Source organism: Equus asinus, chromosome 20, assembly GCF_041296235.1.
Source record: "Equus asinus isolate D_3611 breed Donkey chromosome 20, EquAss-T2T_v2, whole genome shotgun sequence".
NCBI lineage: Eukaryota > Metazoa > Chordata > Mammalia > Perissodactyla > Equidae > Equus > Equus asinus.
Genome location: NC_091809.1, coordinates 61,838,739 through 61,863,411, shown reverse-complemented (window position 1 = coordinate 61,863,411; position 24,673 = coordinate 61,838,739). Strand labels below are relative to the sequence as shown.

Here is a 24,673-nt window from a genome sequence, read left to right as displayed (position 1 = left end):
AATATTTAACGTGTAAAGATTTGTCTTTGGTAAGTAAAGCCAAAGGACGCCACAGGAGTACAAATTGGGAAAAACAATAAGAGAATTAATCATCACATGACAGTCTTGTATGCCAGGTTCGAAAGTTCCATGCTCTATCAATCATTACCATATTGGTGTTGCAAATGGTGATTCAGCTTTGACAAAATATTATCCTCCATTATGTTAAAATAATGTTGCAGATGTTGTTTCAGAGTTTTGGTTTTCATTTGATCTAAAGGGATAAGGACTTTATGCCTTGTTCTATGTTTGTCCAGATCTAAGTAACCATAGAGTTAAAATAATTTAAGTCAGCATTAGGGGTCTATTTGAATATTTCTTTAAGTAATTTTGGAATATTTTGAAATATTTGAAAAATTTCTTTAGAATATTTTTGTTTCCCATTCGAATCTGAGAAACACTGATTTAAATTGCCTGTCTTAGATGAAATAAGTTGTGGAATGATTGGGTTCAGTTTAGGGCCAAGGATCTATGCCGCCTGGAAAAGGTGATCACTGGGAATTGACATGGGTCATACTGGACATCTTGTTTTGAAAGAAAATTCGTCTTTGTTATAGGGGGTGTGTGGGGAGCTGGAAAAATCACAAACTGCAAGATAAGTATTCCATATGGTTGAATTGCGTATGGGTGAATTGAATTTTTTTGGATTGTTGCTCAAGGAAATATGAAAAAAAAACACCTGACACAAACCTTATTAAAGCAGAAGAAAATCATTTCTTGTATAGTAAGGACAAATAATTTACATTGCTTGGTTATTATCTTTTCTGAATATATTAAAAATTTGTATACTATGATTACTTTGTTTTATGTTTGTCAATGACACATGAGCCTTCTTCTATTTATTTTAGTTCATGTAGAATGTTCTTCATCAACTATTCATAGGCATCACATGGAGTTTTAAAAACTTAGGTGGCATTTCTTTTGTCAAAGCAAAAGTATTGAGAGAGGAACAGGAATATGAGTTTTCTATTGAGCAAATATAAGCCTAGTAAACTTTTCTGTTTTCCAGAAGTTTAAAAATAGTTTGTGAATTGTTCAGTTTTCTTGCTCCCCTTTCTCTTCCCCGCTAACCCTCAGGTTAGTGAGATAATACACTGACCTCAAACTCAGATTACTTAGCTTTTCCAGTTGTCGATACCTCTGGACAAAGTTCTCTTCAAAGAGGAGGCTGAAATGTATTTTTATTTATTCAGGTAAAAGCAAGACTTGGACACATTTACTTAGCATTTTGCCTACCCTGGTCTACATATTTTGGTCTGTAAACTATTTTAACAACAAAGCCAAAAGGTGTAGTGTACTTTTACTTTTAAAATCAACAGGCATACTTGCAAAATACCATTATTACTGATGTACAATCTGATACCATATTGGCCAGTCCCAGGTTTCACAAAGAATATAATCTAGCTGTATATAAAAAACACAAACATTCAAATATTAAAATAAGAAACTAAGATTTAAATAACAATAGGAAGAATTCCACAAAGCAGTACAAGACAGAGATATTTAGAAAACTATATTCTAAATATATGAATGGAGACTTGAAATTTAGATTATCAAATGTATATATAACACATTCTTTAAAATCGTATCTCAGTTATATATGACAACTTATTTTCTAACAGATATTTTAGATTACTTCCCTCTATTTTTAAAGCACACCAACTATTTGATAAGAGTTGTAAATATAAATTTAAGTGGAAATGGGGGTGTTAGAAAACTGTTAAGGCTTTGAAATGTTTGTGTCATATATTTCACCTTGGGACTACAGATTCTAGTCATGGTTTATTTTATTGGCCTATAAATATATTCACCATTCATGTGATCTACATCAAATATGTTCCCCACTCATCCAAACTACAACTGGGGAAAAAAAGTTAAATGAATTAGCTTTGGCCTTTATTCATAATTTTCGTAGTTATTGGGTTCACTCCAAATTAAAGATTGGAAGAGCAAATGATGGTTTCCTGTATAGGCAAATAAAGACTAGTATTTATTATACTGGAGAAAAAGAGTTAAAGTAATAATGCATTATAAGAGAAACATTTAAATGAGAGAAGTATAGCAATTTCAAAGTATAAAATTATGTCCAGAGCAATGACATAAAACTTAATGAAAGATTTTGATTGCAGAAAAAAGTCATCTGTTAATCTGAAAACATGTCAGAAACTCAAAAAATTGAATTTGAATCTAGAGTTAACTGTAAGTTAACTCTAAACTCTAAATGCAATGTCATAATAACTGAAGTTTAATTGTCAATCACATTTTATCAACAGAGGGCCAAATAACTCATTGACTTGTCTTTTTCTGCTAAATTTTGATTGAATCTTCCAGGTTCTGTTTTGTTTTGTTTTTTGGGGGAAGGAGGTCTTCAAAACACAGCGTTCTTTTTTCTTTTTTGTTTTGCATTCGTCTGTTTCACTAAAGAAATAGGTAAATCATTATCCTAAATTTTAAAGTTCAATAAGTAATGACCAGAACATAGTATGACTTTTGGAAGAAATCTGATTAATAAACAAGTTGCCTGCTTATATGTTACAAAATATCTCATTTATTTGGCCCTAAATTATAAACATAAAGTATATAAGAAAATGGATTGTGTTAGAGTGTGTGAGTTGTTTATAGTTTTTTGTTGTTTATATCAAAGAATGAATTGTTCATATCACAAATGTTCCATATGAACTGCTGCTCACACAGTAAATCATATTATTGCTAATAATGATGATGACATTATAAGTCTATAGAATTTGTAATTTACAAAGCACTGTAACACTGTGAGTAACAGTATAACCCACTGTATAAAACAGGACTTTGTTGCTCTGCTTATCCTGCAGACTATAAGGTTTCAACAAGTTACTTAATTTATATCCCCTCTTATGAAATTTGAATCCAAAAGAGTAACCTATTGAGTTGTGAGAATTGAATGACGTTTTGTATGTAAAATACACTGGCTGATATAGGGCATTTAATAAGTGTTCAGTGAATATTGTTTGTGATGATGATGCTACTGCTGACAATGTTAATAGGGGAGGTGATGATGATGGTATCCTTTGGACCTTTGAATCTTTGAATACTGGCATCAATTTTTTTTTATTATTAGTTCTGGAAATTTTTACCACTCCCTTTTTCTTTCGCCAGTGGTTAAGGGAAAGAGTACTTAAGAATTAAGTTATTATCTGAGATCAAAGGAGTCTTTAGTTCTTCCATGTGATAAATTTGTTATTCATTAATCTATGCCCCTAAATTGATGTTCTTTGTCCATTTGAGCCCCAAATCTCCAGTTCTCATCATCTATTCCTGGCATGGCCATTCTCACAAACCTAGCTACTTCTAGTTCAGTGTCTTTGGGATAGTTTCTGTACTAGCAGGCTGAATATTTACTTGCTCCATGATCAGCATTATAGGCCATGTGCAAATAGGTCAATATATATGACGAGTTAATGGAAATAGAGAAGAAGGCTTTCCAAAAATTTTCATACTGTTTTTTTCAAGGAATCTCCAGGTTTTGCCCCATCACTTTTAAAGATTATCAGCACATATGCATTTAGGTTCCTTTATCAATCATGTCCATTTTCATACTAAAGCTAATAAGCTCCAGGAGTACTAAGGCATAAAAGGTTCCATGGGGATTTTCTCCTCTAGCATACTTTCATTCAGAATGTTCTGCTCATCAAACTCATATTGGATTTTCACTTCAGCTCATTATTTCCATTACTTGGCCATTAACTTTTGTTAAAATATAATCACCCAGAAGCACTCCAGCAGCGCACAAATATTAAGCCTTGATTATTACATCTTCAATTTCCTGTACTTTTTGTGGACAAAGACAATCTTGGCTAAAATAAAGAATCCTGGTTTTTAGTGAAGGCAGAGTTTATTTTGTTTCCTTTCCATCTGTACATATATAAAATGTTATTGAACCCCATAGAATATGCCATTTATGTTTTTAAATTATTCACAATTATTGAAATTTCAAACTACTTTAATTACCAGTTTTCATTTTTAGACAGAGGGGGGTACCAGTTACAGAGATAATGGACTGTAATTCAAATGGGTGCTGAAGAAATCCTGCATCCAAAAAAATAAAAATTATCCTATGGAGGGGCAGTGTTATAGTGTAATTTTTCTTTTATGAGACTGTAATCTAAGCAAAGACTTGTCCAAAACCCCTCGTAATACAACCCTGCTCACCAAAGGAACTTCAGAGCAGCAAAATTTTCAACTTACTTATTTAACACGCATGGAAAATTGCACTTGAAGTACCCATTAGTTGACTTCTAGTGGGAATTCCTGTTGTGTTTATTAGGCAACAATGATCAGGCTCGCATACTGAGTCACAGACATATGGAAAAATATATTCTTAGTGCAAGCCCTAAAGGACACACTTACTGAGGGGAAAATGGAGCCTTCTTACTTTTTCTAAGAAAGAAGAAGAATTCATGGATATAATTAGGGTCTAGTTTCTGTCCCTTTGTTTCCACCTACATGCTGTGTTTGCTAATGAACAAGCTGTTTTGTTGTTTCCTCTTTGACAATGTCTTTTACATATTAAGAACATAAAACAATGTAGACCCTAGGTATCTTGGTTTTTTTTCAGTGTCTAAGAAATTGTATGAGAGAAAATGAGCATTCATATATCAAGAATATATCAGTTGACTTCCTTTGTAAATTAGAATCTATGCTTTCAAAGGAAATAAGATAATCAAAATGACTATTTATCTAAGGGAAGAGAAGCTTGATAGCTGATTTCATAAGATTTAATACCTATGAACTGCTTACAATATACAATGTTTTATCTCCCAAGGATGTTGACTTGCTGTTCCATAGGTCCACCGAGCTTAAGGGGATGATGAGCAAATGGCCTTACATTGACTATCATGAAGTTAGGATGCTGACTTCCCCATTTCAATGAAAACCAACTGCACAAGCCTCTGCCGGCTTAACCTTCACCACCTTCCCTTTAAAATACTAGTGAAAACACAAAATGGGAGACAAAATAAATGCAGTCACAGCAGCAATGGAAATTACAAATATAGAGGAACATTCTTGGTCTCTAGGAAGAATCGCCTCTTCAAATAAAAATGGGGTCAATTTGGGGCTGGCTCCATGGCCAAGTGGTTAAGTTCGCGCGCTCCGCTGCAGGCGGCCCAGTGTTTCGTTGGTTTGAATCCTGGGCGCGGACATGGCACTGCTCATCAAACCACGCTGAGGCAGCGTCCTACATGCCACAACTAGAAGGACCCACAACGAAGAATATACAACTATGTACCAAGGGGCTTTGGGGAGAAAAAGGAAAAGAATAAAATCTTTAAAAAAAAAAAAATAGGGTCAATTCACAAATGATCAATGGCTTATTCAAGCCTAGGCCTCTGAAACTCCACAAAGTCAGTAGAGGAAGCCAATAGGAGTAATCTTCCACTAACCTCTACCTTTATGTCCATAACTGCTAAATTCAGTAACTGAGCCTTACTACAGAGGTCACATTGAAAACTTTTGCTACACGGAAGCCACTCTTTAAAGTGATAAGATGTTACTATCCCTACTTGACCTCATCAACACTGATCCAAAATAAATTTGGAGATTATGAATCCAGCAATAAGATGAAAGAAGACACAAATCCCAGGATTTGAAGCAATTCGTAAATAAAAAATAATGTCAATAAATTGTGATATAAAGGAAGAATATAGAAATCCATGGATTCTGGAAATTATGTAATTCTATGTATTGCCTCCAGCAAAAGAAGGAATACAGACTGTTTCAAACTTCCCAGGAGTCACTTTGCCTCTATGTAGTCAGAAGGATGAGAAGATGGGAATCAACAAACATTTTGCCTCAGTCTAGTTGAGTTGCAGTAGAGCCCTAGTAGAGTCTGGACATTCGCCATGGGTTTGTGCACCTGACTACTGTCAAGGTTAATGTCTGAGAAAGTAACTCTGGGTCACTGACAGAAATAGCACAAGGACACAAAGACCACTAAGAATATTACCAATAGATAACAGCAGGCCTGTGAACATGGGAACACAAATGAGTGTAAAGCACAGAGACCCATTAAGCATAAAAACTAAATAATAGTCATAAATATGGTAACAAGACAAGCAAATGTAAAAAGGATAGCTGCCAAGAATAGATGCAACATAAATAATAATTATATATACATATATATGTAATACATATATATGCATTCATATGTATGTGTGTATATCAATAAATAAAAAATATTTTGGAGTACCCAAAATGTTCACAGGTTATCTCTAAGAGGTCAATTATGGATAATTTTAATTTTGTGCTTTTCTGTAGTTTACAAAATGTATGTAATTATTATATATTCTGTTTATAATCAGTAAGGAAAGTTAAAGTAAATACTAAAAATTTGTAGGAGGAACTTTCTTAAGACAAAATTGCATATATTTGTAATCATATAACTCAAATAATTTAGATTTGACCTGATGTATAAAAAGGTAAGAACACTCCCATCCATCCTGCTATAGTTTTTACATCTTTAAGGAGGGAAACTACTTGGTTTTGAAAACAATTCAAATTGCTTGCCCTAGTCCTTTAGAGATGTATTACAGAAAAACTGATGTGATTTGCCCTAGAGATTCAGTTTTAATTCTATGTAAATAGGATTCCACCATCCTTTCAATCAACAGGCCAATTGAGCAAACCTTCACTCAGCAGCAAATTAGATTTTCAAACTAATTTAAGCATATGGTTAACCATTCTTCCTTCAGTTTTCTTTTTTTTCTTTCTTTTTTTTCTTTTTTTTTTTTTTTTTGCCAATGCCTGAGATTAGACACTTTAAATCTCTGGAGTAGCAAATACCCTAAATTGTGCTTTTAATTTCCCTCCATTCTCCCTCCCCATATAAACCATGTTTCCCCCATAACCAGAGGAACATTTCCAAAGCACAACTTGTGACTATGCTATGCCCCTGCTGAAACTACTGATCTGAATCTTCTATTGAATACAACCATAATTCATGAGTATATTTGAGGTCCTCCATAATTTTTCTGCATTCATTCATTAATCCATCTAACAAATATTAAGTTGAATTATATGAAATGCCGTTTTTGTCTGTTAAAAACGAGAGAATACAAAGAGTTTTATACAGTTCTATCTCATATTTGTGAGTGCCTATTTGCTACAATGCTTGCTTCCAGGAGTGGAGCTGTGAATAAAACATACAGGGTACCTGCCAAAGTGGAGTTCAGAGTCTACACCTGCCTTGTTACCTCTTCAGCTATCTTTCTCTCTCCATGTGTCTCTACCCGTTTCTGCCCTGTTCCCCCAAAAAACTCTCCAAAGTATTCTAACTTCAAACCATACTGGACACTCACAATTACCCAAGACAGGCTGTTCATTTTCTCACCTTCTAACCTTTATTCAAACTTTCCCCTTCTCTCTCCTTCCCTTCCTTGTAGCATGCTCATCAAACTCAATACCATTTGAAATGCTAACTCAAACGAAAGGACTCTCTTCTTCTGCTTTCTCACCATTGGAAATGCTTAAGGAGCTATAGTTAGTGGAAAATGAGATAAATGATTTAAGTCAACTTCTAACTTTTAATTTAGTTCTCAGTATGTGCCAACTTACAACCCTCTAATTTAGATATTGTCACCTCTGATATACAAATTTAAAATTTAAACAAGAGATGAAGTGACTTGCTCAAGGTCATCCATCACAAAGCTGAGCTTTAAAACCAAGTCTGATGCTAGTCAATGATTCTATGACAATATTAACCATAAAGTTGTTTAGCAGTGGTGTTGTATTTCAATCTACATGGACAATAGTGATGGAATTCCTTCTTAGTATCTATGATGTTTCTGATAAGGATTCCAGCTTCCTAGTCTATATTCAAAAGCTGCATGACCAATTTCATAGGCAGTTTTCAGACACACATACACACACACACACACTCCTCACACATGTTCAGAAAATCCTCCAAATAAAGAACATCATTTGAATCGAATTTTCCTTCCAATAGAAGCCATGGGCCAAACTGAAAACTAACAGACACAGTGACCAAAATTTCATCTTGCCTTTATTTTTCTCTTTCTCCATCTACTTTATTGTAGACTAGATCATGTTGGTATTGATTGACAATCCAATTATAAAAAATATTTATTGTTTTTTCCTTTCAGTGACACATTGATCGATTGATCAAATGTTACAGACAAAATAATTTTAAATATGACATTATCGTGATGCTTCTGGGCTGTGCTTTAATATTTTTTCCATTGTAGATCTACACTTTTTCTTTTTTTGGTGAGGAAGATTGGCCCTGAGCTAACATCTGTACCAATCTTCCTGTTTTTTGTATGCGGGATGCTGCCACAGCATGGTTTGATAAGTAGTGTGTAGGTCCACGCCCAGGATCTGAAGCCGTGAACCCCATGCCGCTGAAGTGGAGTGCAAAAACTTAACCACCATGCCACCAGGCTGGCTCCTACACTAGTTTGAGGGATATTTAATGTTTCTAAATTGGTCTTTCTCAGACAAGGAATAACCCAAAATAACTCAAATTTATTGAGTAATAATGTACTTGCACCATGCCAAAGGGTTGAATGGAGATGGAATAACAAAAGAATTCTCACATTTTCAAATGATTCCATTTTCAACAGTATGTTTAGAAAATACAGCAATGATCACAAATCTTCAAATTAATTTAAACACAGAAGACGTGTGTGTAAGAAAGCTTCAAATTATTCATTCTGGTATTTCCCAAATTTAAGGTAACAGAAAATCTAAATGTTCGTCTTCAAAGGTCTTCAAACTTTTTTTCCTGATCTCATTACAAGTTTTTCTTGTTTCTAATTTTTTTTTTAAGTGTTAAATGTAACAAGAGAGAGAACACTGAGGAAGTCAGTTAATTTAAGCTGTAAATGACAACAAAATAATTCTGGCTCCATCGTGCTAAGAACACCTCCAGTCTGTGGCATTACCTCGCTGGCTAATTACCAGTTTAGCAAACAGTTCATAAATTCTACTTCTAACTATGGTTCGTTTACCCCAGTTACTATAAATTGCCACACAAGTTTCCTGGTTATGCTCTTCATATAGGCACCACTTGAAGAAGCCATTAATTGCTTAAAGGCTTTTCTTTTCCAAAAGCCCCCCAGACTACAACTTTCAGTTTAATTTGTCCTTAATACAAACATCTAAAATACTTGGGAATTCAAGCATCTAAGTACATGCTACTGACTGATCCTACTACCTCCCCAAGTGACTCTTCAGTGAATATAAAATAGTGAAGAGAGAGGATTCTGAGGATGTTTAGAAAAAGGTGTTTTACGACAGAGATTTTTAGTTTCCTCAGAGCGTTACACTTCTTTTCAGTTTTTGCGTAAAGTCACGATCTAATTTAACTATGGTTTATTCATAATGGGAATTAGAGGACTGGTTACAAATTAGAGCATAGCTCTGGGAACCTTGATGACAATGAAATCAAGCTGCAGATCAGTTCCATAAAAGATAACCTAAACCAATTTTATCATTCGCATGCTTACTTCTCTTTGCTTCAATAACGGTTATTTATGAAAAGATAGATAGATATAAAAATAGAAGATGACCACTATGTTCTAAGTTGTATCTGGAGGTTTCAGGGTACCAATTTATTTTTGCTTCTCTCTCTTTCCAGTTGTGAATCGTAACTCCACTTCTCCTTTCCCTAATTCTATATCACCTAGACACTGTTTTCTTCAATTTATTTCAGTGAAAACAAAACTTTACTCAACGTTACTGAATGTAAGACACTATGCTAGTTCATACCAAGACAAGTAAAAGAGAATCCCCTCCCCTTGGGAGACACCTGTCTAACGGGCAATAAAACTAATGCATAGATAACTATAATACAGAATATTTAAGTAATACTAACATGGGGCTATTGACACAGAATACTTAATAGATATTATTCAGGTATTATTAACAGGATAATTAAGATAACAATAAAATAACTACCCTTTACTGAGAACCAGCTGTTTTGTATATATGAATTACCCTATTTCAATCCTCAGAGTAAGATAATATTCTAAGAAAGGTATAATCCTCTTTGCTTTAAGTAAGGTAATTGAGTTACAGAGAGATTGTCTAAGATCACACACATACATAGCAAATTACAGGACAGAAAGAGTTCTTGATCTATTCCACCATACAAATAACTTGGAGAGGTAAGAAAAGGAGAAAATAAAATCCGGATGGAAGACGAGGGAAAACTTCTTGGATGAACTGCCATTTGAAATGGCCCTTGAATTGGATTTTGACAAAGTATTTTAGAAAGAGAGCAGAATTTGCAAAAGCACAGTCATGAATCCAGGACACTTTTGTGAAAAGTAAATACAGCTGTTTGGCCACATTGTAGATTATGTGTTGAAACGGAAATAAGCTGGAAAGATTGAATATCTGATGATAAATTGAGGAGAACTTGGAAAGACAGATTGAGTTTATGCTTAATTTATAGCCAAATGGTGGTCTTTGAAAGACTTAATTCACATTTATTTGGGGGCATCTACTTTTATTAATAATTTTAAAAACTATATTTAAGTTTTCTGTAACAGAAAAATGAATGCTAAATATTACACCAATCTTCCCAAAAGAAAAATGTTAAAATGGTGATTTAAATGTATAGATATAAATAAACATTATTTACATTTCTTGATTTTACCAATGAGCTGGCGAGAAAGTCAGCAAGAAATGGTAAAGCCAAAATCTGAGCTTTGTTTACTCTGGTGGTAAAACCACACGCAGAAGCTGGTTTTTACCTCAATGGCATTTACTGACATTGAGTACTGGTTTTTACATGTTTCTGGGCAGAAGAGGAAGAAAATAAAGCCCAGAGCCTGCCCCCTATAAGACTGGGTCCATAAATGGCTACCACTGCAACATAACAGTTGAACTTGATATAAATCAACCCACTCAGAAAGCCATAAGGAAAATTATCAATCTTGGGTTTTAGTTCTGAATGCAGAGGGGAAATCTTCCACTTAGGTTTTGTAATTAAGGGCCAGCAACCCTAGCTTATACCAGCTGGGTGACCTGAAAAGTTCAATGTAAGAATTTAGTTAAGGTAGTCCCCAACAGGAAGTGAATCCAGGCACTTGAGGTACAACCAAGAATGAAAAGCAATGAAAGTATCCATATGTAGTAAAGGTAAACAAAAGTTGCAATATAAAACAATAATATATATTTTTAAGATCAGCACCTGAGCTAACATCTGTTGCCAATCTTTTTTTTTTTTCTTCTTCTTCTCCCCAAAGCCTCCCAGGACATAGTTGTATACTGTAGTTGTGGTCCTTCTTCTTGTGCTGTGTGGGATGCTGCCTCAGCATGGCCTGATGAGCAGTGCTCTGTCCGCCCCCAGGATCCTAACCAGCGAAACCCTGGGCCGCGGAGTGCACGAACTTAACCATTCAGCCACAGGGCCGGGCCCAAAACAATAATATTTTTTAATCTCACCAAACTAGAAAAAAAATCAAAAACTTGAAAAGAGTAACGTGAGAGGATATTTGGAGTTAAGATGTTCCAAGATGCTTGAATTATTTGGAAACAGGTGAATATATTAATTAATTTTAAAATTTTCTGTTTAAGCCTATTTAAGTTTCTAGTACAATGAATAAAAGGACTGAAATAGTGTCAAAGTTTCTTTCAGAGTCTTTTGTTCTTAAAAGTAATCAAGGCAAGGCAAAAAGATACATTTTTGGAGTGGTCAATTCTGATCCCCCATAGATTATAGATCTGATTATGGTATTGTTTGTGCTTTTCTAGAAAGATATATAGAATGTGTTTGGTCTATCCATAATTTTGTTTTCTGTACTACTGGTTCCTCTGTTGAAATGGACCATTTTATATGTGCATATTTTGAAGCTTTTCTTTTAACATTTATTATAAGATACTAGTTGACATTTACACTTTAAAAATTCACTTGAAAAAGAAGAAAAAAGAATTAATATTTAGAAAGTCTTTAGCCTCCCATTTTATGATGGCTATTGGTAAGTAAATAAACCTGAAAAAATTACTTGTTGATTTGTAAGATGTTTGGTTAGACCCCAGTTTTTTTTTTTTTGCTATGTTCATTATTTGTTGGTATAATCACTATTGAAAATAAAAAAGTAAATAGAAGTGAACATCATTCATTAGCTGTGTGATTTGAGCAATAATAATGATAATCGATAACCTTTATTATGGATTTACAGCAGGCTGGGAATGTCTGAACACATTACATATATTAGCTCATTCACTCCAACAGGGTTGGTGTTTGAATCATTTCCATTTTGACCACTCAGTTAGTAAAGAGGGTGGCAGGCTTCATATCTAGGAAATCCATGCCCGTAAGCACTTAATAAAAAATACCGTCCCTAATATACTGAGCTTGCCTAACTATCGTCTGAGCCTCAATTTTCTCTTTGTAAGATGAGATCAGTGATAACTAAGAGGATTTTAGTGAGATGTTAAGATTTTGCATATTGTCTTAGGTAATGTCTAGCACATGGGAGATGCTCAGTAAATAGCAACCAACCACCTTGTACCAATATTATTGAAGACAGCAGTGAGGATCATGTTAAAGTAGGCCAGGCTTTATCCTCAACTTCTGGGAGATAGTGGGTCCTCACTTTTTATCTTTGAAGCCCATCTTTAAAAAGAGAAGTCAAATCTGATTCACTTGTTTTGTCCTTAATTTAGCATCTATCGTTTATTTACATTCTGCGCACAGCCAATCATAAATCATTTCAGACTACAGATATATAATCTTTTGAACTGCTTGAAGTAGTTTTATCTCCCCAGCTACCCACATAATCCACACTGCATTGTCTAGCCTATCTTCTCTAATAGCCTCCAAACTGGCCTCTCTTTACCGACCCTTGTCCCCGTATGACATTCTCTATCCAACAACTAGAGCTTGCATCTAAAATGTAACTTGAATCATGTCAGTTTACTTTTTGAAACTTTCCAATGACTTCCTCCTCTATTTAGAATAAAATTAAAACTTCATACAATGATGTGAGACCCTATACGAGCTGACTGCGGCCTTCTTCTTTCTCCTCATATCATTACTCCCCTTCCTCTTCCTCAGAAAGGTCCAGTCCCACCATCCTTCTTCCTGTTCTGTGCACAAACTGGACTCATTCCTGCCTCAGGACAAGGCACCTCCTCTGTCCTCAGTTTGAAAAACTATTGCCCCAGAGTGTAGCGCTATTGTCTTCTACATATCTATGTCTTGGGCCAAATGTTAGCTTCTCAGAGGCATTCTTGACCCTCTATCTGTAATAGAACCCCCACCCCAATTATCTTTGTCACGTCATCTCATCTTATGTTCTTCAAATCACTGATCACGCTCTGAAATGTTCTTGTTTGTTCACTTTTTATTTACTCATTTGTCATCTGTCTCTCTCTCTCAAGAATAGAATTTCCCTAAGGCAGGGGACTTGGTTGTCTTTTTATTCAGTAACCCCATTGTCTAGAATGGTGCTCTGCACATTGTAGAAACTAATAAATACTTTTAAATGAAATTATTGGAACAACACATCTACCCAAATCCTCTGCAGTTCTTACCTTTTGTGTCTCCATGACTCAACCTCCCAAATGTGAGTGAAGATGGTAATAGTTCAAGCTAAATCATTAAGGATATTTTGATGATTAGAGGAGACAGCCTCATATACCATTCTGACTTTCTTTGAAGAAAAATGTTATAATACAGGAAGTGATTGTATTATGACTACTCTCATGTCATTCACATGATCTGAGGTTTCTCTCTCATATGGTTAAATTAAAATGGCATGGAGTTCAGTCAGAAAGTTGTAAGCAGAAGAAGGGTCAATTCCCTTTGTTTATTTAATTTAAGAAAATCAACTAAATGGAGTTGGATTTCTAAGATAGATTTTTTCCTGCTAGTTCAAAATCTGATTCTCTGGTCAACCCAGTTTTTAGGACTATCACTAAATTAAAAGCAGCAGCCTTGAGATGTGAGCTTTCTCATCTCCACCTCATTTACCCAGTGAAGCATCTGCAAAGCCTCTGTGGGTGGTTTAAATGCTAATGTTCAGAAAGGCAGTCTTGGAAGCAAACACCCAGCTGTATTTAAGGCCTGCATTTTCCTGGTGAATGTGTCTCTAGGGGTGTACCTTTCCAGTGCCCAGACTTTTAAGCACCATCCATATTAAGCACAAATCAGAACACTTTTCACAAACCGCTTAATGCTGTTTAAAACCCACAAGTAAATCATTTTAACTAAACCCTTTGATATAACTTTGCTCTCCAAACTGTCCCTATCTGGTTTTAAACACTATTATAAAATTGTTTTAAAAATTTAGAAGGTGGCACACCACATTAGAGCTGTTATATCTGTATAAATCATGTGTGTGGAGTAGGACTGTGTTCTTCCCCCATACTGAGACCAACGCTGAAAATTTTATGTGATTGTCCTCCTTGTGTATATGTGTGTGGTGAGAGGAGGGAACGGGGCGGGCTGGTGCACATGCATGCACCTGTGCATTAGACTTCAATGCAGTGATTTCCAACTCCCTTTCTCTCGAAGTTAGTTAAGGGCCCTAATGCTTAAAGTGAAACTGAAACACGATGAGCTCTTTAACATAAAGGCTGTAAATGACATTATTTCTGGGTTTCTCAGGATCCCCACTCACTCTGGGTTCTTCTATCATGCAGTTCTTGGGGAACACAGTTATGTTTGAAGGAAAAGGCTAAGTCCCATCTTCCTGTCTCATTTTATGGATCATTTATATGTATTTGGGCCTCTTCAGCAGTGATATACAGTATCTGACTCCTTCACTCCCAATGACCATCTTTGAGTTGAGTCCTTGATCAGCCACATACGTTTTGCAGCACTGCAGGGTTTACCCAAAACCCATGGTGATTCATAGGACAACAGGAATGGCTCTCTCCTTCCCCTAGTTCAGACCTCACAGGCCTGGCCTAGCTGCTGGCAGCCCTGTCTTTTCTCAGGTGCTCTCCAGACTACAGCTTGTATTGGTTGATACTTCTGAAAGATGCAAGTTTTCAAGTGCATGCTTCTCTTTAATTGATGTCTTTTATGAAAGTAGAAATAATAATGCAAGTCTGGGTTTTCTAATTCTTTCTACAGTCTGTACAACCATAGCTTGAGTTTGGGGGTACAGTCATGATCTCATGATCGTTGCTCAACACTTTTTCCCAAAATAGTTCAGTCATAAGAATTATACATGGATCTTATTAGGATTGCAGATAAATAGACCACTTCCCCTGAAAATTCTGATGCAGCAGAACTAGGGAGGATCCCCACGATCTAGAATTTTTATTAGTATACTGGTGATTCTCATGAGCAGGCAGGTTTAAGAAATACAGCTGTTCAGCATTAGTGTTTCCCCTGAAACAGGGTGAACGGGGCAGTTTCACTCACCTGGTTTGTATAATTGACTCCACTTATGCAGTTTATTGATAACTTGCATCAAGTTTTTTTGTTTCCATGAAACCAGACATACTTAGGCTTTCTCACATAGTGGGGATTGATCGTATGGTTACATCTGTCAATGAGAGAGGCAAGAATCTCTCAGGTAAAAAGAAAAAAAATATGGGGAGCCCATTCTCCAAGAGACTGAACTGGAAAGTTGTTCTGGATCAGGTAGTTCTAGAAACTTTATCAACTGTGGCCCATAGACCTAACTCTACCTTGACTGGAAACTTTCTCCTTTCTCCCCCTCTGCATCACATTGTATGTCTTCTTGTTTCTCTTCCTGATATGAACTGGATCACTACTCACACTCCTCTCGGAATCGTATTGAGCACATGACTTTAATCCAATCTATCTGCCCCTCCCACATCTGCTGCATTCATAGTCATTTAACTTAAAGTGGCATTTTCAAATCTCTCTTAGTTTTCTGACTATCCTTGATTTTTAAAGAATCAATCTACTTTTAAATACTTTAAACTTATTTTTATGAAATGTTTAAATTATAAAATTATTCTCCTAATCACTAAAGTAAAGATCTGTGTTGGGAGGAGGGAGAGGTGATGTGGTGTTCCAGGTCCTGATGCACCTCTCTTTTAAGTGGTATCCCTCACCTCCAGCTTCCCCATGACCCACACCAAAGAGATACAGAGAGAAACAGAGACACAGAGAGAGAGAGAAAGACACATAGAGTGAGAAAGATCAACAGAAAGGAAGGAAGGAAGGTAAAGGACAGGAAGGAAAGAAGGAAGGAAGGAAGGAAGGAAGGAAAGAAGGAAGGAAGAAAAAGACAAGAAAAATCTCTTCGTTATTTCGTTTCTTGTTTGTTTGACAGCATAGTTTTTATTAAAACTTATTACTCATCTTGCATAAATAGAAAAACTAGTGTAAGTCAAGACTTATATTTGCAAACTATTATTTTTTTAAAATCTCCTTTAGCAAATATATTTATAAACTAGTGAAAGTAAGCAAATATTAAACACCCTCATTTCAGTGATCTGAATATTTTAGCAAAGGATCCATTTTGGAGCAAGATTTCTCCACTTTGCTTATTAGATGAAGATATTCCACAAAGAACTAATAAACTAAGGAAGTATGAAATAAAAAGCAAGATTCCAAATTAGAGAATGGATATATATTCTCAAATGTTTCTTTCTGAAATTACAAAATGTCTTTCTTTACATTGAGTCTCCAGGAAAAACCTAGAATGTGTTTTGGGGTTGGAAGAGTCTAGAAATCTTACTATAATTGTTCTTTAAGATTTTATTCTGTGTTTGGAACCATCCAATGCACTCCCACATTTAGTTTTCTGGTGTCTAGAAGTGCACGGCTAAAGGCAATATCGTACGCATCACAGTTGATATTCATGCTACATATGCAAATATTTGTAATATGCTTGGGTTCATTCTTCATAGTTAATTTCAAATTTGTCTCTTTTTTAAAGAAATCTTAAGTAACAGTCTCTATTTGAACCTTACATGGCAAGATGGTGTTTGAAGTGAAGTTTGACAACTGTGATAATAGTTTTTGAGCACACATTCCCCCCAATCAATAATTTAGTCTTAAATATAAGCTCAGACTAGATTTATATGTAAGTCTTTGTGTTTTAAACTACCAGGAAGTATTTCTGATGGATTCTGAAGCCTGTGAGAGAAAACAAAAATATTTCAGTCAGTTTTTACCCACATGTGTGCCTTTGGTGATATATTTAAACGTTTCATCAGATAATATGTCTCAATTATTTTTTAGCAAAGAACTCTTGTCAATATCTTTATCTCTAGTCATAGTAACTGTTTTAAACTTCCATCAGCATGGTTCTGCTCCCCATTCAACAAGAACCAGGATACAAGGCAGAAGTCAAGAATACCAGCTGTGAGCTCAATAAGCCTGGGATTAATTATTGGTAAACAGAGATGACTTCATAGGTATTCCATTTGTACAGTTCCATAGAATACCATAATTAGAAGGCTTCCATGCTTGGTTCAGTATTTTTCTGTCACCAAATTGAAAGTTTTAATAATTTCTTGAACAAAGGGCCTCATGATTTTATTTTGTATTGGACCCCACAAATTATGTAGCCTGTCCAGCTGTTAGTGTCTAGTGTCTTGCTGTGTGATCCCAAGCAAGTTATTTAATCTTCATAAGCTTCGTTTACAAGAAAGAGAGGATAATCTTACCTATTTCGTAGTTTTTGCAAGAATTAAAAGAGGCAATGCTTTCAACACATTTGATACAGCACATGGCTCATGTTCAAGACCCATTATTCACACGTTGACTGATACACACCTTGATTCTGGGATGGTCCTTTCACTTGGAGCTCTTGACATTGCCTAATGTGTAGATAGCTCTCTTGTATCATCCTTTGAAGCCTGATCTCCCTTCTACCTGGAGCTCTGTCACTATTGCTACCATTCTTCTATAACCCACAGGCTTGAAATAATAGTCCTCTTTGAACAATTGTTCTCCAAGGCCTTATCGGTCACCAACACCTGTAAATTCTGGCGACCACATCACTGCTGGACTATCTCAGTCTATTGAGTTAAATCCAGTTTCCAGGTTCACCTATACTAAAAAGTAGGCTACATATACTACCATGTAAAGTTAATCTACCTAGAAAGTCATTTTCTATCAATATATTAGTCTGCTCTAAAACTTTTACTGATCTGCCAGGGCAATAATTCCCCACCACTTGCCATATAACTCTTTTCCAACCACATGGAGTGAGAAGGGAGCAATTTAATATAAGTTCCATGCTTATTTAAAGGCAAATCAAAAACTGCAGAATTGGAGAAAGCATTTTCAAGCTGCTAAAGTAAACGCAGTGGCCAGGGAAGAACAATGTCCTGAATGCTGTTTCCCCAGCAGAGAAACCCAGCTTTCCCCAAGCTTTACTCTAAGCCTCATTTTTTTTAACACCATGCTGCATTCTTTAAGGAAATGGACATCATCAAATTTTAGCCAAAAAAAAAAAAATTGGTAGATTATTTTCTCTTAACGACTGAGATAGTATAGAAATTCACTTTTCCTAAGCAGGAAATACCTGTATAATTCTAATATATCATAACCCCCTCAGAGTCTTCCATAGTATTGAGGAAGCATATGTTCATTCAGTCCAAATTCCTCATTTTACAGAAAACAAAACCAAGGATCAGAAAGATAAAACGATTTGCCCAAATTCATGAACCTGCCTCTCCTAAATTTCAGCCAAGTGTCTTTTCCAGAATGCCATACTGCCCGTATATAACATGAAACAGGTTTATTCTCCATGAGAATAAAGGAGGTTAGAGTTAAAAAGAAATTTTTCTGGGTGCAAAGTGTCATTATGCCTATGTGGAGGAATGTTAGTGATAACGAAAAAAAAAAACCCACACAGAATAAAAGAAGTTATTCCTGGCAATTGACTGAAAGGCGAAGAAATCATAAAAGGCTTGAATGACAGGCAAATGAATAATCTGATGTGTTAAATCAAATTCTGATACTACTGAGATCAAAAGGAAGAGTGGAGTAGAGGGAATGAAAGATGATGTCTAGGTTTAACATTCATTTGGAAATCATTTAGAAATCTTGAGATAAAAAGTTCTCTAGGAATAATAAATGTAATGTTACTGAAATTTTTAGGGACTGAGAGATTCACGCATTGTCACAAGGTGTTATTAAAAACAGCTATTCATTTTTCATGTAATGAGACAGAATGCACATTCTATATATTGGAGAAAAAATTACACTCTGTTATTCCCAAGTATTTTCCTTCAATAGCAGTTCAATTGAAATTGTGAGTGAATATCAAAGGACAGAGTTGAGCATTGTGAGAGAAATTTAATTGGAGAGCATTTTTAAAAATCTTCCATTTGTCCCATTGTCACAATTATCCACATTCAATAAGATGAGTTAGCTGATAGATTAGCTCTGTGAGCTAAAAGTCATCTTCTATAAATGGACTGCATATGCTCTTTCTGGTCTGTTAGCATTAGTGTTTATTTAAGTATAGAGAGGCTACTGTGGGATTTTAAAGCTTGTGTCCAATTACCCAGGGACATCTCAGCATGAATTATAGCTGTTATAAGCAAAGAGGTTATGTGTCATTAGACTACAAAGTGAGTACAGTATTATTCATCTTTTATTATATTCAAATATGACATCAAGAGTAGTGATTATTTGTATTATATAGGTATAAATATCTATCATTATCCCTGACTTGCCAGATCCTTGCAAAATATGAATAATAGTAGGATTCTAAGGATATGATCTTTTCAGGTAAGGGAGCCCTCTTCTGACTCAGATTCCCATATTCCCAACAGCTTTTTGTGCTGTGCTGTGTTTGTCTGTTTCTTTGTGTTTTAGATTTACTCTATTAAGCAGGAAACAGTACTCCCAACCCTCATCCCTACAGTTCTTCTTGCTGGAATAGCATCTATCTCCAATCACATTAGTGTACATTAGCACCTCCTTTACCTTGAATTTAGAAATTTTCTTTTAGATGTATCTGTTGCTGTGTAATAAACCACCCCTAAACTAAGTGGCTTCAAATGGTAACCATTTATTATTGCTCAGCAGCTTTTTGGGTAGGCAGGGTGGTTATTCTGCTAGATTCTCTTGTTTTTCTGCACTTACCTGCAGGTTGGGTCAGTTTTGCTGATTTTAATTCATTTCTTTTATTTATTTATTTTTTTGCTGGGAAAGATTCGCGCTGAGCTAACATCTGTCGCCAATGATCCTCTCTTGCTTTTTTTTTCCCTCTCTAAAGCCCCAGTACATAGTTATGTATTCTAGTTGTATGTCCCTCTAGTTCTTATATACGAGCCACCACCACAGCATGGCTACTGACAGACAAGTGGTGTGGCAACATGCCCAGGAACCGAACCCAGGCCACCAAAGCAGAGCATGCTGAATTTTAACCACTAGACCATCAGGGCTGGCTCCTTAGTTGGTTTCTTACACATCTCTCATCACATCTATCTTCCCTGTCCAGCACAATGGGGCTTACTTAACTCTGTCCACATATTCTGTCATTTTCTAGCAGATTAGCTAGGCTTGTTCACCTAGTGGTGGGCAGGGTTCCAAGAGAATGAATAGAAATTTTCAAGGTTTCTTAAAGCCTGGCCTTGTAACTGGTTCAGCAGCACTTCCACTGCATTCTGTTGCTCAAAGCATGTCGTAGAACCAGCCCAGCTTCAGCGTGGGGACTAGGTAAGCGGGAGAGACTGCAAAGTCAAATTGCAAAAGGGAATGAACATAGAGAGGAGAATGTTTGCAGCCAGGGTTTTAAATAATTTATTACAGACCTGGAAGAATTTCTACAGAAAATTTATTTTGCTTACTTTGATTACAGTTAAAACAAATAAACAAGAAAAACCAATGAAACCTAAAGACGTCAAGTGACTGTGATAAGTTGATGGCAGAGTTAAGGTGACCAGTCGTCCTATTTGGCCCCAAACTGTGCCAGTTATAGAACTGAAGTCTCACATCCCAGGCATCCCGGGACGATTGGAAACCCTAGACAAGGACTAGGATCTCCTGACTCCTAGGCTGATATTCTTTTCCGTGCCCTAAAATTGGCCTTGACTCTTGATCTACGTGACTAAGGAACTAGCAGCACAAGATCAGCCTACTCTGCTCTTTGTGACCTTTATTAGTATACCTGCTTATATTTAATTAATTTAAATACTCTGTTTTGTTCCAAGAGGATTTAAGCCATCTTATAAAGCACTGCACATCACAAGGTGCTAAGTACACAACTCTACATTGCCATTCTTCAAATATTCCATGTACTTTAATGTTTCTGAATGTTTACTCTTTCTGATCTATGCTTACGCTCTCTCTCTTTCTCTCTGCCTAGAATAGACTTCACTTCTTTCTCTACTAAAATCATTCAAGTTACAGTTCCCAATTGCCCTCTCTGTGATGTCTCTCCCTCCTAAAGAATTAATCACTACCTCCTCTGTGCTCCCAGGATACTTGGCCCATATTTGTTCACAGCACTTATCACATTGTTTCTACTAGGTTATCTCATTATCTCACTAAATTGTGTTTTTCACCTTTTATCCCCTTTTGTTTTAACATAATCCTCCACATCCAGTAGGCATTCAGTAATTCATTTTGTTGTTGTTTTTGTGGAATAAATGAAGGAACAAACTATTTTCTTGGAGCTTACAATACGAGGACTTTCTTTTCCGTTACTGAAAAGTCTTTGATCGTTTTGGTTTTTTTTTTTTTTTTTTTTAGCTCATAGCTGATTTTTAATTGGCTATGGGTTCCAAAGCCAGGAAACTAGTTCCAATAATATTGTTTCTAACCTAACACAATATAAATTCTGCATTGGGATCTGAAGTGCTTTTGTTTGAGGTCTTGTGTTTTTGTGTTTGCACTTTACGATAACTATTCTGGCTTCAAGTCCCCACAGTGTCCAGAAAAATACTGAGCACATAATAGGACTCTTCTTAGGCTTCATCCCTCTGGAAGGCCCCTGACCAAGCCCCTCCTTTCTAGTTGGTGTTCTACACACTTTAACCATAGCACCTATATTTTTATATTATCATCAAGAGCTTAATTATTTATCTTTTCTTCCACTACTCTGTAAACTCATTGAAGCTAGCTTCTGTAGACTATTTGCTTTTGCTGTACCTGGCTCATGGTAGATACTCAACCAATTCTTATTTCATGAATTAGTCAATCAAATTAATGAGTCAAGTCAAAAATACAGTTTCATAGGAAAATATTATATAAATAAAAAGAATATTTCAAACCTCCTCTTGGCTTGTGTTAATTGTGTAATAACTTTTGTGTATTCAGAAGAGCCTTTGTCTTTCCCAGAACTTGGCAGGCTTGTGTAATTACAAGAGTTGGCAAATGAGAAGAGGAAAAGTCTGACTGCTGGCTTGTTAATCTCTCCAATTTTCCTTACCTAAAATGGCAACTTAAATTTAGACATCTTCCTAGGGGAAGTGAGTCTAAATTATGAGTAGGACGGATTTCCCACTTTACTTTATAAACACTGATAAGACATCTACAAGTCATCCAAAAGACGTCATGGAAAATGCGGGACTTCAACCAGTCCTGGAATGAGAGGTAGGACTTGGTTTGGCAGGGGAAAAGGAGAAGACATTTCAGATAAGGGAAACAAAATAATCTAATGCATGAAATGGAAATAACATAGGGTATTCCTGTAACAGTGAGGATGGATAGAATTTCACGTGAACAGAATATAAGATAAAGACAGATAGGTTTGAAAGCCCTGAAGATGATTGAAAATAAGCTGGGACATGTAAGCTTGGCATATTGGTATACATGAGTAAAAGAGGGGCCTGCAAAGCAGCATTTATGAAAGATTAGTGGAAAACGCAGTGACAGAAAACCCTTAGGATCTTTCACTGCTAAACAAACATAGTATTCTAGCATTGAGAATGGGGAGGAGGGCGTGTGCCCAAGAAGGATGTGATTAAAGTGAATTTATATATCTGAAGTAAGGAAAAATCCATTTTTCTAGCCTTGTCTGTCACCACTGTGCCATATATCTTTTATGCTCCGATAATACAGAATTTCTTATGTTCACTGAATTTATTGCATTCCGTTGGATTCCATTGTCTTTGCTCATGTGGCATCATGTAGCTTCCTCTATTTCATCCTTACTCTTTCTCCTGAGAAATTCCTACTTATGATTCATGATCCATTCTCCTTGCCTTCTCCAAGATGCTAAAAGGGCCAACACTGTATATCATTCAATTTTTTTTTTTTATAACTAGGACCAAATACAGTGACTGCTATTGACTTACTGCCTGCTAAAAAATAAATAACTAATGATGATAATAATAATAATGAAAAAATAAGTGAGTCTTTACAGAGAGAGAGCACAATTGGAAGGAGCTGCTGTTTTGATGGGGGATATGATGAGTTATTCTGGATTTGCTGGGGACAGGTGCGAGCAAGAACTCCGTCTTGAAATATATGGTCACCAACTAGGGATTCAAAACAGAATCTCTGGGTAAAGGCTGAGAGACTTGAACATAAATGACCTAGACGTGCTGAGGTGCACATCAACTACAAAGAACAGAGCAGAGTTTGGAGAAATGCCTGCATTTTTGGAAAGGACAAAAGATGAAGAAACAGAAAGAAAAGAGAGGCTGCGGGAAAAGGGAAGTGGGAGAAAGTCCTGAAAATGCAGTTTTCCAGAGGCCAAAAAGAGAGAGCTTCAAAAAGGAAAGAAGTAAAACAATGCCAAATGTGGCTAAGAGGTCAAAAAATGAAAAAAATAATAGTTTAAGATTTATTGAGAATACGATCATTGATAGGAAATATTTAGAAGAACAATTTTATAAAAGATATTACTACAATGGATGTTTTATTACATATTTTATTTAGCTTGCGAGGTAAAAAAGTTTACTCAGGAAAGGAGAGATTTTTAATTAGTGTTAGTGATCCTTGGTCATAGTATACGACTTTTCTCCCTTCCATATTACCAGCAATCTCAAAATTAACATCAGACATGTAATTAATTAAGAGACATGGATTCTATGTCTAACTAGCTGTGTGATTTTGGACAAGACATGGAACGTCTGAATCTTTGTTTAAAGGTCATTTTACTCTCACCCAATATAAGAATTTCCCCTACAACCTCCTTGACAATTAATTTGTTTCGCTTTTCTAGATGCCAATCCCCTTATCTCTAAAATAATGCACTTGGACTTCCAGCTATAACTTCAGATTAAATGAACTAGAATATAAAGTCACTGAATCAGATACCTTTAACTCATATTCAGCACATACATTGTACAATATTTTAACCCACATTTTATTTTTAAGGTGAAGTCTTTTTTAAGTGTTAAAAATGATTACAATCAATCAATAAAGAGTCATTAGCGTGGGTACATTCTTATTGCCTTTAGACTTTACTTAAACTTAAGAGAAAATTCTGTTTAAAAATATGAATATTTTTATTGACACCTCAGTAGTTGCCAATGAGTCTTTGCCAGCTTTCTCCTGATTCCAGCATTCTGCCTAATTCTGATTTCACGCATCGGCAATTCTGAACAATCTGTGTCTTGGAGCGCATCGTGTACTAATTTTGCTCTGACAACCTTGTAATGGGAATTTGAGCACTTACTACATTTTTCTTGTTAAACCAGAAAAAAAGTCTTCCAAGTGTTTACAGCTCCCTAACCTTGCCTCAATGAGGTGAAGTCCGATGTAGCTATTTCCTTTTATTTTGAA

At 35.7% G+C, this 24,673-nt stretch overlaps 1 protein-coding gene across 3 annotated transcripts in view; it reads left to right on the top strand.

Annotated features, from left to right (window-relative positions):
• The window catches only part of CNTN5 (contactin 5), a 1,141,798-nt gene that overhangs the window by 910,697 nt on the left and 206,428 nt on the right, over positions 1-24,673 (top strand). The window lies entirely within an intron of this gene.